Source organism: Prionailurus bengalensis, chromosome B1 (genome assembly GCF_016509475.1).
Source record: "Prionailurus bengalensis isolate Pbe53 chromosome B1, Fcat_Pben_1.1_paternal_pri, whole genome shotgun sequence".
NCBI classification, from domain to species: domain Eukaryota; kingdom Metazoa; phylum Chordata; class Mammalia; order Carnivora; family Felidae; genus Prionailurus; species Prionailurus bengalensis.
The window spans coordinates 154,121,049-154,144,300 of record NC_057344.1 but is presented as its reverse complement, the minus strand read 5'-3'; the positions used below and the strand labels follow the sequence as shown (position 1 = coordinate 154,144,300).

The window sequence follows — 23,252 nt, the reverse complement described above, 5'->3', positions numbered from 1 at the left end:
TTATGAAAGATAAATAAGTCTAAGAGATCTACTGTACAACATAGTGTATATAATTAACAATACTATACTGTATCCTTAAAAATTTAAGATGATCATATATTAAATGTTCTTAAAAAAGAGGAGGGAAGGAAACTTCTAGAGGTTATGGTTAAGTTTAAGGCATTGTATATGGTGACAGTTTCATAGGTGTATTCATATCTTTAAATTCATCATAATGTCTACATTAAATATGTAAAGCTTTTTTTGTATGTCAATACTTCCTAAATGTTTTTAAATAAATAAAGGGGGCTCCATTGTGGCTCAAGTGGTTAAACATCTCATTATTGATTTTGGCTTAGGTCATGATCTCACATTTCCTGAAATTGAGCTCCGTATTGGGTTCTGTGCTGCCAGCATGGAGCCTGCTTGGGATTCTCTCTCTCCTGATGTCTCTACCCCTCCCTTGCTTGCACTCTTCCTTCTCTCTTTCAAGATAAATAATTAAGTAAAACATAAATCAATCAATCAATCAGGAAAAGAGCACACTGAAATAGAGAAACTATGAGATGATAAATGTAGTTATTTTTATGCCCCCTACCCCCTCCAAAAAATAATAAAAGAAATAGAAATAGCAAAGGACAATATTTACAGTCTTAGGGAGTCAAAGGACTCAAGTGAGCTAGAATGTCCTTTGTTCAGGTTACAGGGGCTTTTCACTTCTAGGACACTGTTTCTAGGCATACCCTGACATTGACATATCTTCTAGAGATAATAATTGTGATGTCTTAATCTTTAATTTTTTTTAATATTTATTTATTCTTGAGACAGAGACAGAGCATGAACAGGGAAGGGGCAGAGAGAGAGGGAGACATAGAATCCGAAGCAGGCTCCAGGCTCTGAGCTGTCAGCAGAGAGCCCAACGCGGGGCTCGAACCCATGAACTGTGAGATCATGACCTGAGTCCAAGTCGGACGCTTAACCAACTGAGCCACCCAGGCACCCTGTGATGTCTTAATCTTTAAATGTTGCCAATAAAACTTCACTTTTTAAAAACGTGGTATGAGCTAGCAAAGTATGATACAAATTATGTGTAGGCCTACTTTGGCAGAACTGTAATATGGAGGTCTTTGGTGATGATCAAGAACGGTTTCAGTGTTGTATTGGGACTGAAGGTACTGGAAGTTATTTAGGGAGGTAGTGATGTGAGGATGCAGAGTGATTTACTATAAGATATGCTTTTTAAAAAATTTTTCTGTGAGTTTATAGCTTAAAAGGGGTATGGATTGAAGTTTGGAATGTATGTATAAAGAGATACATAGTTGGATAGATGAAGATATATTTTGAGATTGAATTTTAGATCTCATTAGTATGCTATAGGAATGATTTAATAGAGAGATAGAAATTGAGCACATATGAGAGAAAAGCAATAATTGCAATAATGAGATCTTGAAAGAAATGTAGACTCCAGAGTGAAAATTGAAGCCTTGATTTTATAAAAAGAAACTAAAAATAAAAAATAGAGAATACTGTACAGCAGGTATAAGAAGGATGATATGTTTGGAGATGAGATGAAAAAGTGCTTGTTTCTTTTTAGGTCAGAGCAGCAGGGATTGGCTAAATATATTACTTAAATATGTACACATAAAATTCCATTTGCCCTGGTAGTCTGAGAATCACACTATATGCCTAAAGAAGTAAACATTCTATGTGCTTTGAATTATTCTGTAGTATATGGACGTTACTAACACTATCAATGTGATGTCTATAACTTATTTCCTTAATCTTTTAAAAAAATATGTAGTAGTACCTGGACGAGTTTATTAGTATTTATCGTATGCAATATCATACATGTCAAATCTAATTATCATTAATTTTACATGTGTGGGTATGCTTTGTTATGAAAGACCTGAAAATTTTTTGTTCATATATAGAAAAATCTCCCTATGGGTAAAAGTACATCTTATATATAAATGGTATATTTATATTATACATTTATATATGATATAAAATATATATTTACATATTCATATATTTGTATATGAATGTACTGTTATCAGTCATTTAAAAAAAGCAACTTGAGGAGAAAAAGTAAAACTGAAGTAATATTGAAAGGCATGATAAGTAATATCTGTTTATACATATAGAATTAATTGCTTAGTTAATATTATTATAGACAACAGCATACAATTTCATTTTGAATCATGTTTAACAACAACAAAAAAAACATTTGAGTTTTTTGCTATTTTCTTTAGCAGTTGATTTCACACACCTACATGCCATTAGTGCTTTAATCTTCTAATCAACCAAAATAACTTGACCCAGAATAAACTTGCTTCCAATCATCAGCAATATAAGAAATATTATTGATTAAAATTATGTGACAGTGTCAGAGCCACAACTATTCGTAAGGTCTATAAAGCTGTTTAGCCTCCAACAAAAGGATTTTCAAACTGTGTTCAGCATCATACTGTGTCTATCATAATGTTAATAGTTCTCTTTCAAAATGCTTCCATTGCCCATAAAATTGACAAGTTATTATTTTTACCTTTCTAGATATTGTCAGTTCAAATTAGTATATTAAAAATATGACAAATCCTACAGTAAATAAATGATAACTTTTTATTGTATGTATTATTTTAAAGTTTATGTATTTGGGGCACCTGGGTGGCTCAGTCAGTTGAGCGTACAACTTTGGCTCAGGTCGTGATCTCACAGCTCATGAGTTCGAGCCCCGCGTCGGGCTCTGTGCTGACAGCTCAGAGCCTGGAGCCTACTTCAGATTCTGTGTTTCCCTCTCTGTCTGTCCCTCCCCCACCCATGCTCTGTCTCTCTCTGTCTCCCAAAATAAGTAATAAAAAAAAAGTTAAAAAAGATAAAAAATATGGTAACAATGGCCTTATTTATGCTCAAAGGTAACCTGCCAACATACCCTGAGAAATGAGACACTACTGTTCTAGGAATCAGATAGAAAAATGTTATTTTAGGATATTCACCATACCTCATGTTTAAGGGAAGGGAAAAGATTTTGTAATTATGCCTGTTAATGGCAAAGGCGTGTGTGTGTGTGTGTGTGTGTGTGTGTGTGTGCTTTTACTTATGTCTTCGCTTCTCTGGTGAGCCAACATCATAATGAAGGATAAAATAAAAGCCATCTGACTTAACCATTCTTGTGAGATGTCTTTTATTGTTGTTAAACAATTCCACCATTCCAGCATAAATCCCTCTCTCTCTGTTCTCCCAGGATCACCTCATACCTGACTATTTTCAAAAAGAATGGCAGGGGCACCTGGGTGGCTCAGTCAGTTAAGTGTCTGACTTCGGCTCAGGTCATGATCTCACAGCTTGTGGGTTCGAGCCCCATGTCGGACTCTGTGCTGACAGCTCAGAGCCTGGAGCCTACTTCGGATTCTCTGTCTCCCTCTCATTCTCTGTCCCTCCCCCACTCACACTCTGTCTCTCTCTCAAAAAAAATAAACATTTAAAAAAATTAAAAAAAAAAACAATGGCTATTATCATTCCATTAGAATGACTATTATCAAAAACACAAGAAATAAGTTTGGCTAGGACGTGGAGAAAAGGGAAAATTTGTGCACTGTTGGTAGGAATGCCACTATGGAAAATAGTAAAGAGGTTCCTCAAAAAATTAAAAATAAAAAGACTGTATGATGCAGCAATTCTACCTTTAGGTATTTATCCAGAGAATATAAAAATACTCAAAACAGTGTTTGCACTCCCATGATTGTTGCAGCATTATTTACAATAGCCAAGGCAAGATATGGAAACAATTTAAGTGTCCATCAACAGATAAGAAAGAAATGATATATAATTGAATATTATTCAGCCATATTAAAGAAGGAAATCTTGCCATTTGTGACTCGAGTGGAACTTGAGCACATTATGCTAAGTGAAATAAGTGAGACAGAGGAAAACAAATACCATAATACAGAGAAGTCATAAATACAGAGAACTTATTGGCAGTTGCCAGAGATATGGGTTGGGAGGTGGGTGAAATGAATGAAGGAAGTCAAAAGGTATAAACTTCCAGCTATAAAATAAATGTCTGGAATTCAATATACAACATGGTGACTATGGTTAATAATAGTATTTCATACTTTAAAGCTGCTAAGAGTTTGGGTCTTAAAAGTTCTTATTAAAAGAGAAAACGTTTGTGTAACTATGTATGAAGACAGATATTAATTAGGCTTCTTGTGGTGATCATTTCACAGCATATGCAAATACCAAATAATTATGTTGTACACTTGAAACTAATATAATAGTACATGTTAATTGTATCTTAATAAAAATCGTGTGTAAATGTAAAGGGCTTAAGTAGCCAAAACAAATTTGAAAAAGATAAATAATATTGGAGCACAACCATACAAGATTTTATGATTTATTATAAAGTTCCAGTATTAAAAAGAGTGTGATATTGACATAAATAAAGAAATGGAACATGAATCTAGAAATAGACCTACACATATAGGGACAACTGATATTTCATAAAAATACAAATACAATTATTGGAGGAAAAAAGTTTCCTTTTCAAAAAATGATGTTGGAACAATTGGATACCTATATTCAAATAATAGACTTCAATGGGTACCTTACAATATATGAAAAAGTTCAAAATAGATCAAAGATAAAATTATAAAATCTAAAACTATTAAGTTTCTAGCATAAAATATATATGAAAAATTCTATAACTGTGGGTTAAGCAAAGATTACTTTCTTTTGATAGCAATGAACGTGATCCAAAAAGAATATGTTGATAAGTTGCACTTCATCAAAATTAAAACCTTCAGGTCTTCAAAAGACATTGTTAAAGATTAAAAGTCAAGTCATAAACTGGAAGAAAATATTTGTAAAACATATATCAGATAAAGGACTCATATATAAAGAACTTTCAAAACTCAATTATAAGAAAACAAATATCCAAATTAAAAATTGACAAAAGATTTGAGCAGACACTTAACCTGAGAAGATACAGAAATACTGGAGATAGAGATTTTAATCATTGTTCCTTTGCATGGAACACAATGCTAAGATTTGTCAGTGGAGAAATATTCTAAGAAGAAGGGTTTTCATCATTTACTTCTTGCTTGTTTTGAACAGCTGTCAGGGTAAGAGTTATGGGGACATTCAGCGATACTGTATTGAAGCTGCTCACTCAGAGCGTTCAATCCCCTTGACTTCACAATTCCAGCTCCAGTAGAGTGAACATCTCTCTTCAGTTCTCCCACTTCAGAGACCACAGAGCCCAGGTCTCATTCTGCATTGCAGATGAGAACTCTCCCTGTATACAAAGCATTCTTTCTGGGAGTGTAGACTGGTAAATGTCCACATATGAATCGCTTTTCAGTAACCAGCTTCATCCAAAGGAAAGAATGTGATCCAAAAAGAATATGTTGATAAGTTGAATTTCATCAAATTAAAAGCTTCAGGTCTTAAACATCACCCTCCCCAGGATCATATCAAATCTAATGACTGGTGGATGTGTAGGTATGAAGTCCCAGTCTCCTTATCTTAATTTAGGCTACTTTGAAGGACCTCCCAGCTCCAGAACTTTCCATGGTATTAGCTGAGGCCTTTCTTGCGAATTGTATCACAGTTCAATTTCTCTCTCTCTGATTTGCTTTCTTACTTTCTCATCAGTGTAGTTTTCAAGAGCAATTCCCAACAAACTTTTGGCATGAAAAACTCCATCTCAAAGTCTGGTTCTACCTTGAAATTACGGCTCTCAGTAATTACCTTAAAATAATAGATAGACTCAAATTTTATTATACTTACTTTTCTAGAATATTTGATAGCAGTATATTTTGTAACATGAAAATATTTGTTCCTTTTATCTTCTTGTGTATCAAATTACCAAAAACTTACTGGTTTCAAACAACATATATTTATTGTCTCACAGGTTCTATAGGTCAGAGTTATAGATGGAGATCACTAGGTCCACTGCTCAGGGTCTCACCCAACTTTAGCTAGGTTCTTGGCCAGATCTGCAAACTGATCTGAGGCTGAAGGTCACCTTTCAAGCTCACTTGTTGGCAGAGTTCAGTTCTTTGTGGTTGTGATAGGAAGTCTCTCTCTCTCTGTTTTCTTTCTTTTCTTTCTTCCTTTTTTCTTTCCTCCATTCCCTCTTTCTTTCTTTCTTTCTTTCTTTCTTTCTTTCTTTCTTTCTTTCTTTCTTTCTTTCATTCTTTCATTTTCCTAGTTATTGGCCAGAGATACTCTTGGCTCGGAGGTTGGCAACCTATCATTGCCACATGATCCTCTCCATAAGATCTCTTACAATGTGGTAGGTCGTTTCCTCAAGACCAGGTCAGGTGAAATCATCTGATACTTTACTTTCTTTAAGGGCTCATCTGATAATCTTTCTCACCCAGGATAATATCACTTTCAATTTACTCAAAGCAACTATTGGTAACTGCTCATGGGAGTAATAGCTCATCATATTCAAAGGTCTTGTCCACCTCCAAAAGGGAGTGATTTATAAAATATGGCAATAAAGGTTTGGGCCACTGGGTATCAGTTTAACATTCTGCCTACCGTGATATTCATATAGCATCTTCCTTCATGTGATTATGTAACTTTTAAAAAGTGTCCATAATACTTTAGTTAAAACGTGAACTACAGATTGCAGTTTCGTAGGCATAATTGAACTGTGCTGGTGAATTTCACTGAGAAAGAAGTAATGGAAGAGGAGTTAAGGAAAGGAAAGGGGGAGGAGAGAAAGAAGAATCATTGGACTGATTTATCTTTTGTAATGCAATCCAAAGTCTATTATGAATAAGAAATTGCTTAAAGTAGGGGCACTTGGGTGGCTCAGTCAGTTAAGTGTTCAGCTCTTGGTTTCAGCTCAGGTCATGATCTTGCAGTGAGTTTGAGTCCCATGTAGGGCTCTGCTCTGACAGCGCAGAGCGTTTGGGATTCTCTGTCTCTGTCTCTGTCTCTCTCTCTCTCTCTCTCTTTCTCAATCTCTCTCTCTGCCCTTCCCTGCTCTCTCTCAAAAAAAAAAATTTAAAAAAAAACTTAAAAAAAGAGAAATTGCTTAAAGTAGAAATACAAAAACTAGAAGTGACAACATTTAAGTTTTAAGATGTAATTTGTAATGTAGTATAACTTCTTATCCTTTCCTTTTTAAATTTTTTTTTAACGTTTATTTATTTTTGAGACAGAGAGAGACAGAGCATGAACAGGGGAGGGGCAGAGAGAGAGGGAGACACAGAATCTGAAACAGGCTCCAGGCTCTGAGCTGTCAGCACAGAGCCTGACACGGGGCTCGAACTTGCGGACCGTGAGATCATGACCTGAGCCGAAGTCGGACGCTTAACCGACCGAGCCACCCAGGCGCCCCATCCTTTCCTTTTTAAAGATTATTCTTGCCGAGTAGGAACCAGATGAAGTAAACTTGGAAAATTCCACTTTTATCTGTGCCCCTGTTATTCATTCCTTACCTTAGGAGAAGAAGCAATTTCCCAAGTGAATGAGTTTTGCATTAAGCAATTGTACATGCTCCACCCATCTCTTTTGAGCACATCTTTCCAGATTTACCAGTAGAAAGGACATCACCCTGCTCTGGTTTCCAGCCCACAGAGTTCCCTGTATCAGAGGTTTGTGGTTGTCTGTTTCTCTCTGATTCTGAATTTGGGCAGGGGAGGAAGAAACACTAATCACTGGCTCTCTAAAATATCAGCAACCATTAAATGTATTTAATGCATGTGCATTTAGAATGATGAAGGGCAAGTGGAAAATCCCTAGAAGATCAAGTTCACATGCTTTACAATTTTGAAAAAGGTTAATGGCTTTAATATGTGGTGCCCTTCTATATTTGAATTCTGTACTTTGGTTAAAGGTATGCATTTTAATCTTTTAATAGGTTTTTTTTTTCAACTTTGTTAGTTATGCATGCTTTGCACCTGCTTCCACAGCTGTTAACCACTATGTCCTCTAAATTACTTCTTGGATTTTTTTAGAACTTTATTTTTCTATGCTTCCTATTAGTTCTCTAATTTGGTGTCATGGAGTGGATTTCCACTTCTGAATTGATGATATGCTAATTTGTCTGGAAAATAATTTCTGAAACCCTGAGAATTTTTGTTCAGTGCCATATTTACTACAGGGCATCAGTTTAAACATCAGGCAATTGGTTATATCTTGGTGTCAGATAAGGCTGATTGCCTTCAGAAAGCTTTTGGCATAGCTTCCACATCGACATCCTGATTGTATCACATTCATAGGGAGAAACACATTGCCATCCTACTGTGTTAACCAAGTTATTAATTATAGATTTCCACTATTTCCACATCAGGCACAAGAGTAAAGGTGACAAACCTGTAATTATGCCTATGGAGTGAATGCATTGCTATAACAAATTAATATTTATAAAGCTCTTTCATATTATTTTAGAATGCTTCCAAAATCTTATTTACTACATGGGTCTTAGCAACATTCTAAATCACACAATCACACTTCATTTTCAGAATTTTATTTCTAAATATAATCCTAATCCTTCTCTAGGCTTAGAAAATAAAATTAATGTGGTTATATATATTTCTATGTGTTCTCCCACCTGGTTAAACTGATACATTAATCAAAATACCTGATAGTCTTTGATGTCTTACAGCCTCAATTTGTGCCATTTGGGGAGATAGGCTTGCTATACTTGTAACATATAATTTCGAATGAAATATAATATGATATTTATGAATAAGAAATTATTTTTAAAAAAAAATTAACATGTGACATGTGTATAGCTTATAGTTTTAAAATGCCCACCAATGTGTATTAAATATTTTTAATGAGGATTAGGGTTTTCCTATATTAATATGTTATTCATGCAATAAATACTTACTTTAGGCATATGTATGATGCTAAAACTCAGGAAAATTATAATATTCTATTTCAGATTTTTTTATATCAAGTAATAGATTTATCATGCTTGTTTTATAGAAGTGTTCTCATGTACTTCTATTGTTAATTCTAAGTGAAATATTCATAGAGACTTCACTGCACTTATAAAATTCAGCTTATATAACACTCACAATCCTAGAATCTATGGTGAATTGCTTTAGTTAACTCTCATCAGACCCTATTTATTCATTAATGCATGTATTCATTCAGCAAATATGGAGAGTCTCATTCTGTGCAAGGTATCCTGCTAGACCTAAAGATACAAGAGTAAACTGCAGAGCTGAGGTACCCAAGTCCATGGAGCTTCAAGTTGATACTTTAAAAACTATATTTTATAGTGGCACCTGGGTGGCTCAGTCAGTTAGGAGACTGACTCCTGATTTCAGCTCAGGTCATAATCTCCTGGGATCAAGCTCCACATTGGGCTCCACACTGTCAGTGAAGAGCCTGCTTGGGATTCTCTCCCTCTCTCTCTATCCACCCTCACCTCTCAAAATAAATAAATAAACATAAAAAAATACATTTTATAGATATAGAAACTTTGGTCTATATATAACTCTCTGTTAGAGCCACTCTGCCAATCTCCAAACCTAAATCATCCTTACTTATAACTGTATTTTAATAGCACTCATACTGCTGTTGAGCCGACTGCACAAAGGAATATGCAATGTAATCAATACAACTGTTTTTATTTTGTTCCTAAGTCCACTACCTTTTAAAAATCTTCAGAACATTTTCTCTCATGGAATATAGCAAATCTACACCCATAATGTATACTAACAGCTATTGCCTTCCTTATAAATTCCCCAGGAGTTTTACATAAATGTGTACCTAGGGAAACAACCTTTTGCATCTATACTCTACCTAACTCTATCCTAGAAAACTCACTTCCCCACTCCCCTGTCATTGCATGAACAGACATTTCTCTTTCCACATAAGTCCCATCTACTTACCCCTACACAGATCCTTAATTTTTGTGGAGTTTCTTCACATCTTAAATCTCTGCCTTCGCCTGGGTGGCGCAGTCGGTTAAGCGTCCGACTTCAGCCAGGTCACGATCTCGCGGTCCGTGAGTTCGAGCCCCGCGTCAGGCTCTGGGCTGATGGCTCGGAGCCTGGAGCCTGTTTCCGATTCTGTGTCTCCCTCTCTCTCTCTGCCCCTTCCCCGTTCATGCTCTGTCTCTCTCTGTCCCAAAAATAAATAAACGTTGAAAAAAAAAATTTGAAAAAAATAAATAAATAAATAAATCTCTGCCTTCAAGAGATAGTCTATGGTATGTGTGTTAGTTGAGAAATCAGGGTTTCAGGATAAAAAACAATTCCAAGTGATCATGGACATATTCATATCCAAATGTAGTTTTTCATATATCTTTCTCATCCATGTGATGTATTGATAATCAATACATAAAATCTTAGTGTACCTAAAACTACTTTAACATTCATCTATGCATATATCCCTTTCATTTTAGTATTGCATTCGAACAGTTACCCTCACATGTAAGTGTGGATTCATTCATTTAGCCTGAGAAATATTCCATAATTTATACTTCCAGCTCATATCCTCCAATTCAACCATTATATCTATATATAGCAATTAGCATAATTTTCAATAAATTCAATATAAAACTCACAATTATCTTTCTTGACTATCTTTTTACATCAAAGTCATATTTGTCAATAACATTTACATGCTTTCTGTTTTGACTAATTTTCTTTTATGTCTGAATAATAGTTGGCACCAAAATTTGAAATTCCTTCCTTTATGTGTCACACCTAATTTATAGCCCTTCGGTTAGTATAGAATAAACAACTTATGTTCCACTTTACTAGATATACTTAATCTTAACAATACAATTACATTTCTCCTATCATAATTTGAATTGTTCTGTCATTTCCCCATTAAATTAGATTTTATGGTAATTATAAAGAGACATTTTACATATTGTGAGTTTGTTATAAAATGAGAGAGTAAATGGATTGAACACATATTTTGTATTTAAGGTATTTGATTTTCGAAAGAAGACATATAAAAACAAAAAGGAAAAAGAAATGATGAAAATGCATTTTCTTTTTTCTAAATAAACTATTATAAATATATGCCAATTATTTTTCAAACATAATACCTAATATATAAGACATACATAATATACATATTTTGTTTGTTTGTTGGTCACGTTAAGAAATGTTAATATAATAAGGAAAATGCCTTAACTCCTGGGATTTACTCAGTAAAAGGTTATAGGTCTTCTGAGTTCCTGTTGTTCTAGGTTATTCTTTGGGGAAAAATATTTCAGGTACTGCTTAAGGAAGGGGGAAAATATCGGACTCTGAGCTTAATTCCTTTTAAGAATCTGGCTATATATATATATATATATATATATATATATATAGCGATAATCACTACATAGCTGTTATGTAGGCACATACATAATAGATTGCTATGAAGCCAAAGTGGGATGGAGCAAGGATAGAATGACTATTGCCTCCAAAAAAGTTATGTTACATTTAATGGAGTAAATAGTTTTTCTCCCTGTGTAAGCATGTTTGCTTGTAGACCTCAAACTACAACTGGCTTAATGTTTACAGATTTTTAAAATTTTTTTTTAATGTTTATTTATTTTTGACAGAGAGAGAGAGACAGAGCATGAGCGGGGGAGGGGCAGGAGACAGGGAGACACAGAATCCGAAGCAGGCTCCAGGCTCTGAGCTGTCAGCACAGAGCCCAACGCGGGGCTTGAACTCACAGACCGTAAGATCATGACCTGAGCCGAAGTCGGACCCTCAACCAACTGAGCCACCCAGGCACCCGTATTGTTTACAGATTAATAGCAGTATCTGTTATTTTTGTTGCATAAATTGTGTTAATACAGATTTAAAAAATCAAATAACTTCAGATAGAAACTTTTGAAAGAGTCTTAAAAAACAGCAGTTATAGACTGAATGCGTCTCCCCAAAATTTGTATGTTGAAGACCTAAACACCAAGGAAGGGTTATAAGGGGATGAAAGGAGAAGGCAACCCAAAGGGAGAGCCCTCACCAGATATAGACATTGCTGAGACATTAATCTTAGACATGCAAACTCTAGAATTGAGAGAAAATAAATTGCAATTGTTTAAGGCACCCAGTCTAGTATTGTGTTAAGGTAGCCCAAGATGACTAAGACAAATATGCAAGTCAGTATCTATACATGTCTAAATGTTTGAATGCTCATGTGTTTATTTTACCATAAGTAGGAATATGAAAGAAAGTTTTAACATTATAAATAATACAAATGTATTCAAGTATTTTGTAAACATATTTTTAAGTGAGAAACATTCAATAATGCATTAATACAACAATTTAAACCACTCTGTGGGATTTTCAACTATGAACAGATTTTCAACTTATCAAACAACAAAATTCAGAATAGTAATATAAATGGAAGTTGTGAAAATATATGGTAATAAATACCAATAAGGATACTCTGAGAAGGGCACTTGGGTGGCTCAGTCAGTTGAGTGTCTGACTTCAGCTCAGGTAATGATTCATAGTTTGTGAGTTCAAGCCCCACATTGGCTCTCTGATATCAGCTCAGAGCCCGCTTCAGATCCTCTGTCCCCCTCTCTCTTTGCCCCTCCCTGCTCATTCTCTCTCCCTCTCTCTTTCTCTCTCCCCCCCTCAAAAATAAATAAAACATTTAAAAAAAGATACTCTGAGAAAACAGGCATTAACATTTGATCTTATTATTTCATACTTCATTATTATCCTAAACAATACAATAAGTACATATGTATGTTTTATAAAATAACTTGACCATGTGGTGGAGGTGAATTTATAATAGTAAAATAATTTATTATTAAAATATAAACCTATGTTTAAAAAATGAATGTTACATTTATAAGTATATATAAGTATGCATTTATAAGTATATATGTTTGCATACATTTATAAGTATATATGTTTATACATTTATAAGTAAATATTTATACTTCTATTTATAAGTATATATACTTGCATTTATAAGTATATATATTTATAAGTATATATATTTATATACTTTTATAAGTATATTTATAAGTATACATTTATAAGTATATACATTTATAAGTATATATATTTGCATGTACTTAATAGTTAAAAGGTTGCTTAGACATATTATTATGTACATGATACATTTTATGTATGTATGTACAAAATAAAAAAGTAACTGGTAATATTCCATTATTCCATATTAATGTCATAATTTAATACTCAAATGAAAATTTTGTAATATAAATTCTAAACTACACCAAGCCTTCTAGCAACCTTAATGCAAAATAAAATCTTATTATTACCTAATGAATTCATAATTTACATTAAAATATCAAAATGTATTTAAGACTCATGGTTTAAAAGTTTGCAGCTATAGGGGCGCCTGGGTGGCGCAGTCGGTTAAGCATCTGACTTCAGCCAGGTCACGATCTCGCGGTCCGTGAGTTCGAGCCCCGCGTTGGGCTCTGGGCTGATGGCTCAGAGCCTGGAGCCTGTTTCCGATTCTGTGTCTCCCTCTCTCTCTGCCCCTCCCCCATTCATGCTCTTTCTCTCTCTGTCCCAAAAATAAATAAACGTTGAAAAAAAAAATTTAAAAAAAAAAGTTTGCAGCTATAAAACTTATTATTGTCAGGTTTTAAATGTGAATTGACCTACGAAGTCAAATGAAAATACTTGAATACTCAATTAAAATGCTTAGTAAATGTCACTTGAAGAAGCTAGAGAATTAGTTAATATAATTAGAAATATTTTTTTTAAAGCACATTTAGTAATATATTATTGTGATGGACATAGATAATGTTCTTTTTTTGAGAAGTAGCATAAGCAGTTTTTTACTCCCTTTTAAAACTGTGTCTATGGGGCGCCTTGCTGGCTCAGTCAGTTAAGCGTCCGACTTCAGCTCAGGTCATGATCTCACGGGTTGTGGGTTCTAGCCCCGCGTTGGGCTCTGTGCTGACAGCTCAGAGCCTGGAGCCTGTTTCAGATTCTGTGTCTCCCTCTCTCTCTGCCCCTCCCCTGTTCGCGCTCTGTCTCTGTCTCAAAAATAAATTAAAAAAAAAAAATTAAAAAAATTAATAAAAAAAAACTGTCTAAACACTTTGCTCCTACCTACAATTCTGAAATAAAAATTAAATCTGTTTGTTTTTAATGTAAATGATTACCTTCCACAATTACAATATTATAAAAGGACCATGAATAATAGACAAATAATAATGAATTTGACACCATTTCATTAAAAAAAAAGGTTTCTTGGTGCATTCTAAAATACTGTCAAATGATTTAGTGACTTTTCTATTTTATTATGCATAGAAAAAAATATCCAATATAATTATTTCAGTTGTAAAATAATGTTAAGAAATTAAACACAGTTAAAATATATAACTTATATTTAAATGGATAGCATAGAATAGCATTTTTAGGTCTTAGTTATTTAAGGCCTTGTTTACCTTGTAGTTATTGTAGTTATACAAAAAAAGTGTTTTACGTTTTTCTACAATAAAAAATCTACTGAATTTAAATATGTAATGGTTGCAGACTTCAGTGTACCACTATTTTTTAATGATAAAAAATATATTATTCTATGTAACGGTTGATCTAGTTACATAGATCATAGGTTTATTGAATTAGAATACAAATAATTCTTTCAAAAGATTTTCTTTCAATAAGCCTTAAAATGATAAAACATGCAATATATCATGATCAAGTATTACATGTGTTTTAATGACATCTGGATTTATATCAATTTAAAAATAGAACTTGTAGAAACATTGTTTATTAATTTTAATGAAGTATTTTAGTAAGAATTTTGACATTTAATTCATAATTTGACTTAACAAAACAACTAAACAAATATTAAAATTATTTAATATTTTTCCCACAAAGATTTGGGAAATTCAATACTTAAAAAGGACAATGAAAGCTAAGTTGAAGAAACACACACACATGCACACACACACACACACACACACACACACACATCTACAACAAAAAGTCTTTAAAATTAAACATGAAAATCTGTATCATTATTATAAAATCACTAAGAAGGATAGTATATCAGTGTATATCAGTGTATACATACTTATGATCATAAGTGATGGAGCTTCATCAATTTATCTCTCTGGGATTCCTCTCCTTTTCTTAAAAAAAAATACTACAAGGAGTAAAGTTTCTTTATAGTTTCACTTTTGGGTTTTGTTTTTATTGTTTTTTGGGGTAGTTTTTTCTCTGGTTCTAAATAATGGTCTTGATGATGATATAAGACATACTAGATATATATTATCACATAAGTATTGCCAGGTAGTCTATAAGCAAAAAATAGAGCCAACCTAAAATTAATGAGAATTTGGCACTTATTTACCCTAAACAGAAATCAGAAAGTCTTAATAGATTGCAAAATCTCTGATTAAAAAGATAAAATTATTACATAGTATGGCTATTAAATGCTCTTAGAGATATTTTGCATTACTTTTTGAGTTGTGAGGACTTTTTTTATAACAGGTAGTAAGATATAATTACCATGACATAAAATCCATCCTTTTAAAGTGTACAAATCAGTCTTCAGGTATATTCAAAGAGTTTAGCATGCATCACCACTTTGGGAAATTATCACTAATAAAAGAAACTCCACACTGATTAGCAATTATTCCTCATTTTCCCTTATGCCCAGACCCTGGAAATCACTAATCTACTTTCTGTCTTTATGGACTTTCTATTCTGGACATTTCATATAAATGGAATCATGTAATATGGGACCTTTTATGTCTAGTTTCTCTTCCTTAGCACAATGTTTTGTTTTGTTTTTTCTTTTTTAAGATCCCTCCATGCTATATTATGTATAGTTACGTATCTCAGAGTTCAACTTATCTGTTTCATCCTGCTTTCTTCACTCCTTCCTAAGTACTGTTGCAGAGTACTCTCCAATAAACACTGTGTATGTGAATCTCTTTCTCTGAATTGTTTCCAGGGAACTTGGCCTTGGACACAGAGTACATAGAATTAACCTGACAAAAAGAAAACAAGGAGTCTTCCCAGTAGCCATTAGCCAACTCAATATGCTTTCTGTAACACTTAGCTTAATTTGTTTTATTATTACAGCACACCAGCCCTAGAAAGCATGTGTTTACTTCATATTTCAATTCACTTTAGTGTAGTGGTTGAGGGAACTGGCTCTGAGGATAGACAGATCTGGGTGTGAATGCCAGCTCCACCTCTCACTAGATCTGTAGTTACACACTGCCTTCATGAGAATTTGATGGCAACCTTTAACATATATAAACCTATCAGCATAACACCTGACATATAAAAATAATAAAATCAGTGTTAGTTGTACCTATTATTAGTAGTAACTAAAAATGAATACAACAAAGTATTCATAATTTTAAAAATTAATATTAGTGGACATAAAATCTCTATAGTTGAACGGTCTTTCCATTACATACAAGGTATTTGCCTAAGGAAGTTAATATATTTTATTCAGATTTCATATTCCAAGGTTTTTAAATTTGCTGTTTTAATACAATTTTAATTTTAAAATATCCCTCTGTGCTATTGGGGATAGAAGAAATGCACTAAAAGTACATGATAGGGTTTTGCAAGTATTGGCCTCTCCTAGCCACGTTCCATAATTACAGGCTCCAACTTAATAAAAGTTTATTGCTGTTAGGTTTTCATCCAAAGTGTAATATTTCATCCAGAGTGTTACAGTTGGCTGGTTTGTTTGAAGTATTTTTTGTTTGTTTTGTTTTGTTTTGCTTAGATTATAACATTAAAGCATAGAATCTTTGGTGTAATGTATGTCATTTTCCCTCTAATTTAAATAATAGACTGAACTAAAAATCCATGGATGATAAGGAAAGTAAAAGATCACAAGAAACATAACAGCAAGGGAAACTGTTTAAGAAAATGAGTTGTCACCTTCGGGCCCTCATTTTAAGGTTGTTCTGATAATGGAACCAAGAACTTGTAAAAGACTAGATCAATCATCATTTCAATTAAATTTGTAACTACCTGGTTTAAGAAGTATAGTCTTATTATGTTTCAATTATAATTATGTCTACTTGATGCTTAAAATTGACACATTTTGTTAAACAGTAAAAATTGTATTTTCAAATTATTATAGTTATGAATTATTCTAGTTATGCAAGAAATTAGCGGGGTGCCTGGGTGGCTCAGTCAGTTCAGTGTCTGACTTAGCTCAGGTCATGATCTCATGGCTTGTGGGTTAGGGCCCCACATCGGGCCCTGTGCTGGTATCTCAGAGCCTGGAGCCTGCTTTGGATTCTGTGTCTCCCTTTCTCTCTGCCCCCTCCCGTGCTTGCGCTCTGTGTGTGTGTGTGTGTGTCTCTCTCTCTCTCTCAAAAAGTAACCATTAAAAAAGTAAATTAGAAAAAATTTTCTTTATTTTTATTGAAATTATTCTGCATTATAAAATAATAAACAATGCATACCATTTTTATAAGTTTAATCACAGTATGACTGTACTTTCAGTTGTATTAGAGGCATTGCTGACTAAAAATAATGTTTTATACCAAGACTAAATTGAAATATTTAATTAATTAATTTAATTAATTAAAATTGAAATATTTTCTCATTTCTTTCTAATTTTTTCATCTTTATCTTTTAACTTATAACTTTAATCTTGTAATTTTAACTTTTTATATTATAGTCTAACCTTTTTATTTCACCCTTTTTGTTTCAACAAGTATTTCCTAAACTGCTCTTACTCTTACACGTTATTTTCAATAAATATGGAGATGAAAATATGAAAAAAAATGGTGCCTAAAATATTCTTATTTGTTCTGAATTGGATTTCTTAATTATAATTAATGAGATATCAGTTGTCATTACAACCAGATAGGTAAGAAAGTAGAGATTAGATGCAAATAAAAATATAGATAATTCAAAGCAATGTGACATTTTAAAATTGTAATTTTTATACATCATTTGAGACTATTTTTTTATAAGAACTACTAGTAGGTATAAATATGATTTAGTCATTCATCATTCAAATATTCCTGCATGATTTTTTAATTCGAACCTTATATGTTTGAATGTTACATTACATTGCTACGACATTTGAAAACTCAACACATCTAACTAAATATGTTGGTTCACTTGAAACTATATCCAGTTCTTGACTTAATATGCCCTAATTAATATGATGACATTAACTTATTTTCTAAATACATTGGCTTACTTGGGGATTAGGAAATATATAACAAGTTGTTATATCAACTAAGCATTCTTATACAAATACAAAAATATAAAAAAATACATGTAAATACCTGGGTATCTTATTATAAGCTACTACATGATAAACCCACTGTAAATTCTAATTACCAAATTCAGTTATATTTTAAGTTGTTTTTAATTAAAAACATTTTTTTTAATGTTTATTATTTTTGAGAGGGAGAGACAGAGAACAAGCAGGGGAGGGGCGGAGAGAGGGAGACACAGAATCGGAAGCAGGCTCCAGGATCTGAGCGCTCAGCACAGAGCCCAACAAGGAGCTCCAATTCAAAGATCGCGAGATCATGACCTGAGCCGAAGTCTGCTGCCCAACCGACTGGGCCACCCAGGCTCCCCAAGTTGTTTTTAATTTTTAAAACAAAAATGCTACATTACTTTTATGAGATAGTATACAAGGATTTAGCACTACTTTTCAAAAGGATTATAAAATTTGATAATGTTAGTATAAGGTAAACCACTTATACCTAAAGTTACTTTAATACAATAGAGATATTAGTTTGTTATCTCAATTAAATTGAGTTCACTTATTTTATTTAATCAGTGTGCTTTAACCATCTTGAAGCTTAGGTTGTGCCTTTTGATGTCCATTGGAGTTTCCAATAACATGAGATTCTATCCAGTTGTTAAAGGTATATGTAAGGGTCATATTTTTAACTTTTATTTCCATCTCCAATTTTATATGCAATAAGAGTATACAGGAGTAATTTTTATTGCTTTGTCTTATGTATTAATTGGGTGCATTTTGATTATTTTTTTCCATGAATTGTATGGGGTTTTTTGTAAATCTCATTGATAATACATTTTTATAAGTTTATATAAAACTCAGTAAAGCATAAAATATTTTGATAACTTTGAAGTGTTTGATGAGGCTGATCTTTTCATTTTCACTGAGTTTAATGGAATATCCCTGTAATCTTATATTTTCATATTTGTCATTTTTCCTTACATGTTTTCTTTACTCATTCTAAGCCACAAAGTCAAATTCTGAGTAGACTGAATAATTCAATTTTAAAGTATTTTTTTATTCACTACAGAATGCATATAACAATATTTGCTGAGAACATATTACTGTCAGAAACTCATTTAGGCATTAAAGATAGAATTGTTAACATTTAATTAATAACTTGAAATTTTATGGTTTCATTCTATCACAGAATTAACAAAATATTTATTTATAAATTCACTGAGGGGTCACACATCACTATTCTCTACATCAATGAAAATAATCTAACACCTGCTATTGGTGTCATGGCACACATAAGTGAGAAATTTCTATTTCCTTTGATTTTTTTAAAAATGAGGTCCCATAATTCAATTGCATTTGTATATCATTTTTCCAAACTCTTTTTGAAATGAGCCCATATTACTTAGATTATTTAGTCATTCCAGTCATGATGGTTAAGATAATTTTTTATGTAAGAATACTGTTTATTTTCTAGCTTCCCTTTTGTGTTTTTATACACACAACTTGGTGCTTGCTATTTTTATTATATTAAACTGTTCACAAAGTTTTCACATGATGTCTTAATTTGTGTGTAAATATGTCCTCTATAACTTTTAATTTTCTTTTCTATCATTATGCAGAGTTTATATCTCATAAAGTGATAGAAACACCCATCACAGAAGAAGGTGAATTTACTTACTAGAGATACATCTAACTAGATGGATTCCCAATATTCAAGCAATGTTAATGGCAGGCACTGTAGTGCATGACTGCTGGAAATCAAACAAACTCATGTTTACATATTCATTTCCAGAGTTCATCTGCTTAAACATCTTGTCCCTGATTACATAAACAATTTAATGTCACAAAGTTTTCACAGATATATTCCAACTGCTATAGATGTGCAGATTATGAAAATGTTAACATTATCCCCTGGAAGGAAAAACAGCTCAATTATTTGTTACAGTCTCTTTTAAAGTAAATAGTTGGCTTTTACTTTTTTTTTTTTTTTTGAAGAATTTTCTGGGGAAAAAAAAAAACAGTGAACAATGAAGAAAAAGGAAAATGAGAAAGTATTTAATGTATATTCTCAGTTTTAAATATTTGTTTCATTGAGGTATGAAAATTGAATATCATTAACAGTATCTTTTCATCTGGTTAGCATGTATTACATTTTCTTATTTTCTAAATCATAGTATTTATTATCAATTCTAATGTGATTTCACCTTACCATTTAAGTCATGATATAAGAATCTTGGCATCTGGTGCTTCTTACTTTATTCCAAGTTAAGGTCAGAGTTCAGTGTTTTCTCAAGCAATGTGTTTAGCTTCTCTAGAATTCTGCTTTTATTCAAAAGGTAATCCTAAAAAAAGACATTTTTAATCAGTTATGTTCATTAAATCATTTTCATGAAAATAACTTAGTACTACAAAGTAATTTAAGGACATATGTTAGTTTTGACCAAGTGAAGGCCAAAAATACCATAGCATAATTTTTTTTAATAAATAAATTATTGTAATTTAAAAAGGGTAATATAGGGATGGTTTGTTCTTTACTTAGTATATGTTAGATAAATAAGCCACAAAATGAGTCACTTTCTATTCAACACAACAACATATATCATATATTTTTAATGTTGTATTTTGCATCATTTGTACTAATTTTGGATATTTTTATTAATTTTCTGTTAAAGTATAATTTTTCAGCTATATTTATGTTTTCAGTTATATAAATAATACAGTAAGAAAACCTAATTTAAGACCATATGAGCGTTCAAAATTTTACTTATTATTTAAAGACTCTCATGCATGACTCAACTTATTATGAACTTGGAAGTTACCAGTGTTGATTTGTAAGTATTGGGCACTTCTATCTTAAAGGGCATCAAGGTTGTCAAGTCTCAGAAATTCTGTATAACATATTATCTACTTCTTTAGCCATGTAGCTGGGAATGGGTATAAACATGGATGAAAAATGGTATGATGGGAAGGTCTATTGCATTCATAATCTGACAATATCAGAGTATACACAGAGGAAACTTGTTTTTCAATATTTTTCTGATTCCTCTTTACCATCTCCACTGAAAAGTAGTAGATTTACTGAAATCTTCTATCAGGCTTTATTTTCTAAACAAGGAATTTATTATAGAGCCCCATTTTTAAGGGGAAAGATATCATGATAGGAACTTGAATGTATGACCCCCTCTGTGTATAGCATCTCTTCTACAATTGGCTCCTGAGAGAGGGGATTTTACATGAATAGAAGTTTACAGGCCTCTAAACAAATATGTGCTCTCTAAGCAAATACCTAAATAAAATTAAATAATCTATTTTTAGATTTTATGTATATTTTACTTTGCTGTCTTTTTTAGCTCTTCTACGTGTTCATCTCACAGGATGCAATGTAGTCAAAGTCAAAGTGTTCACTCTAACAAGCCCCTGCTCTCATGACTTTTTCTTCACTTCATAAGTGACAGACAACTAAGAAGTCCTTTTCTTCTTTGGATTTTTTCTTTATATATTGCACCCTCACAGCATATATATTTAATTTCTGTTAATAATACCAAAAATAATAAATAACCCAGAGGTGAGCATGATATCTTGAAAAATGAGTGTTTAATATCCTTTTACCTCAGTCAAGGACTTTTATGTTGACATTCAGAGGAGTACTTAAGACATTTACAGAAATGAAAAGTTATGATATTTGTGTTAGTCCGCTAGGGCTGCCACAACAAAATACCATAGACTGAGTGACTCAACTACAAAAATTTATTTCTCACGGTACTGGAATCTAGGGATCCAAGATCAGGGTATCATCAGAATTGATTTCTCCTAAGCCCTGTCTCCTTGACCTGCAAGAGTGCTGTCTTCTTGTGTCTTTACATGGCCTTTTTTCTGGGCATACACATCCCTGGTATCTCTTCCTTTTCTTACAAGAACATCAGTCATCTTAGATTAGGGCCTCCTATGACCTCATTCAACCTTAATTATTTCTTTAAGGTTCTATCTCCAAAAGAGTCACATTGAAGTTTAAGCCTTCAATATATAAATTTGGTGGTGAGGAAGCATAATCTATTCCAGAAAAATATTCCTTCAGAGTTAATGTGACAACTGGTTAAAGGATGAAAAAACATTGAGGTGATATTTTGTGTTGTATGCACATGTGTTTTTCTTCTATGTAATGTGGTCAGAACACACAAGATGCTCAGAAATCTTTTTTTTTCTAACTGTAGGCATAAGAATATTACATTTCCTAGTCCCCATGACATTTACACAAATTCTTTCCAGTGAACTTGGGTAGAAGAGATGTATATCACCTTGGACTAAGCCAATACATCTTCTTTTCTTTCTCTCTTTTTCCATAGACAAGATCAAAGCAACATATCCAGTATATAACTAGAAGAGACCTGGGAAGATGGAAATGCCACAAGACAGAGGACACAAGAGTCCCTAAGTCTCCATATAAAGGTGCTTGGCAATTCCCTATTTGACTGTGTATATATATGATGACATTTCATTTTGAATAACAACCAAAATTTCACGTGGTTTGTTATGTTATTTTTACCTTGAATTATAGTACTTTTCTAACAAAGACTAAAATGTGTGGTATTGGTTTAATATTCAGAAAATTGGCAGCAAAGTAAGTTTTAGTGTTTTAGTGTTTAGAAAGTTTTAGTGTTTAGAAAGATGGCAGTCCATGTTATGTGGTGATAATATATTGCTTAAAACCCCTCTCATCTCCCATAACCTGGGAAGTAAACCACATACATACTGAATTGGTGGATATATAAGAAGAAAGTGGAAAATTAAAATTCATAGTGTTTTTGGATTATTATTGGTTGTACCTGGCAAGATATTCCTATGGAAGATGAGTTCTAAAAGGACCAACCAGTTTGTAAGCAGACATGAAAGGGAAACAAGTAATTCAGATCTTCATGGTATTTGCAAGGGTGGTAATGTTAACTGAATCTAGATACAGCAAAGAATTAAAATACAAAGTTTGGTACAATAAAAGCCAAAGAAACATTTTGTTAAATAATGTGACTGAATGCAAAGATCCAACTTTAAATGGTTTCTCAAAGTTAGGTGACTTCAAGGTAGCAGTCATTATGTTGTAGAAAAAAAAATACAAAACAAAACATAAGGGCTAAAGTTCTGCCTAA

At 32.7% G+C, this 23,252-nt stretch overlaps 1 long non-coding RNA gene across 1 annotated transcript in view; it reads left to right on the top strand.

The window, feature by feature from the left end:
• The window catches only part of LOC122468287, a 32,558-nt gene extending 9,928 nt beyond the window's left edge, over positions 1–22,630 (top strand). The window contains exon 2 of the long non-coding RNA XR_006293200.1: positions 22,455–22,630. This is a non-coding gene — a long non-coding RNA (uncharacterized LOC122468287). The remainder of the gene's footprint in view (positions 1–22,454) is intronic.
• The last annotated feature ends 622 nt before the right edge of the window (positions 22,631–23,252 follow it).